The 2,036-nt window shown below is 38.2% G+C and overlaps 1 non-coding gene across 1 annotated transcript; it reads left to right on the top strand.

Moving 5' to 3' along the window:
• The first annotated feature begins 1,627 nt into the window (after window positions 1-1,627).
• On the top strand, window positions 1,628-1,730 carry LOC121025783 (U6 spliceosomal RNA). Its single transcript, XR_005788147.1, has one exon. It is a non-coding gene; the product is annotated as a U6 spliceosomal RNA (small nuclear RNA).
• Window positions 1,731-2,036: the final 306 nt, after the last annotated feature.

The raw sequence follows: 2,036 nt of genomic DNA, 5'->3' as shown, positions 1-2,036 counted from the left end.
TTTGTGCATCAAAGGACAGCATTAAGTGAAAAGACATCGCCAGTTAAAAATAATGGCAATTGGGGCGCCTGGGTGGCGCAGTCGGTTGAGCGTCCGACTTCAACCAGGTCACGATCTCACGGTCCGTGAGTTCGAGCCCCGCGTCGGGCTCTGGGCTGATGGCTCGGAGCCTGGAGCCTGTTTCCGATTCTGTGTCTCCCTCTCTCTCTGCCCCTCGCCCGTTCATGCTCTGTCTCTCTCTGTCCCAAAAATAAATAAACGTTGAAAAAAAATTAAAAAAAAATAATAATGGCAATTACCTTATTCTATTTGTGCCAATGCAACAAAGAAAAATAGTGTGTGAAACTTTATCATGTATTTACCCTTGGTTCATAAAAGCTAGTCATTTTCGATAGACTATATAAACACTTACATATAGTTGATGCTAAATAAATGTTGCTGAATGAACGTATACACACATAAATGAATATGTGGTGCCCTGCATGCATACATAAATTTACCAACTAATCATTGTTAAAAAAAAAAAATAAAAATCACACTTCACCTGGTTTAAAAAAAAAGTGAAAAGACAACCTGTGGAATGGGAGAAAATATTTACAAATCATGTATCTGATGAGTCTAGCATCTAGAATGTATAAAGAATTCTTAACACTCAACAACAAAGAGACAACACAACTAAAACGTGGACAAAGGACTTCAGTGGATATATGCCTAAGGATATACGAGAGGGCAATAAACACGTGGGGAGCACATCAGTCATTAAGGAAATGTCAGTCAAAACCATATTGACACATTACTTCATATCCACTATGATGACAATGACAATAATAATAATAATAGAAAGTAACAAGGGTTGTTAACTAGGATGCGGAGAAACTAGAACCCTCACATATGCTGGTGGGAATGTTCCTCCAAAAGCTACATATAGAATAAGCAGTCCCACCCTTAGTTGTTCGCCCCAGAGACTTGAAAACAGATAGTCAAACAGATATTCACCCATGAATGTTCCTGGTGAATTTTCACAATAGCCAAAATGAGTAAACACCTCAAACAGGCTCTCAACTGTCGAATGGATACACCGAATGCGTATCATTTACGAAAAGGAATGAAGTACATGCTACAGTGTTAATGAACCTCAAAGCCCATTATGGTAAGTCAAAGAAGTTAGACACAAAAGTTCACAGATTGGTTAACTCCATGTGTACTAAATGTCCAGAATAGGTAAATCGGTTGTGACAGAAAACAGATTAGTGGCTGCTAGAGGCTAGGAGACGGGAAGAATGGGTGAGTGACTGCTTACTGGACATGAGGTCTCTTCTCTTCTGGGCCATAAAAGACTTCTGGAACGAGATTGAGGTGATAGTTGATCAACATTATGAATGTACTAAAGCCATTACATTTTGCACTTTAAAACGGCAAGTTTTGGTTATGTAGATTTCATCTCAATAAAGTGTAGGTCTAATGGAAGCTTGTTCACTTTGGACTATACCAATATGAGAAATCTAAATCCATTCCTCCTCCTCTCACATACAAATTCTATATTATTGGTATGTTGACTAAGGATTGTCCTTTAGACTTTCCAGAATTTTCATGCAATGCTATTTAATTTATAATAAATCATTAAACGTCGCTTTGGCAGCATATAGCCTAAAACTGGAACCACACAGAGAAGATTAGCATCACCCCTTTGCGAGGATGACACACAAATATGACTGTCCTCAGTTGTTATATTTGGAAAGTGTAAAGTGAGCCAGATGTGGTGGAAACCCAATGATCCCTTCCTCTCAACTTCTAGGGGCCACATCATTCGTTTGACCTTAAGCATGAATGATTGCTTTTGTTGCTTAAAATACTCACTACTAGGTCGTTGCCAAGATTGATTCTGATGAGTGATGAAAAGGAATGCTATCTTCAAAGCCTTAAATTGTGTAGAGGAGGTAGTAAGGAGATATACACATTCCAGTCAACAAGAACCATAATACTCTTTTCTTTCTTTCTTTCTTTCTTTCTTTCTTTCTTTCTTTCTTTCTTTCTTT

This window comes from Herpailurus yagouaroundi, unplaced genomic scaffold (assembly GCF_014898765.1).
Source record: "Herpailurus yagouaroundi ecotype Mexico unplaced genomic scaffold, PumYag 67700, whole genome shotgun sequence".
Taxonomy (NCBI): Eukaryota; Metazoa; Chordata; class Mammalia; order Carnivora; family Felidae; genus Herpailurus; species Herpailurus yagouaroundi.
Note: the sequence above shows the minus strand (reverse complement) of the source record. Positions and strands in the feature narration are given on the sequence as shown.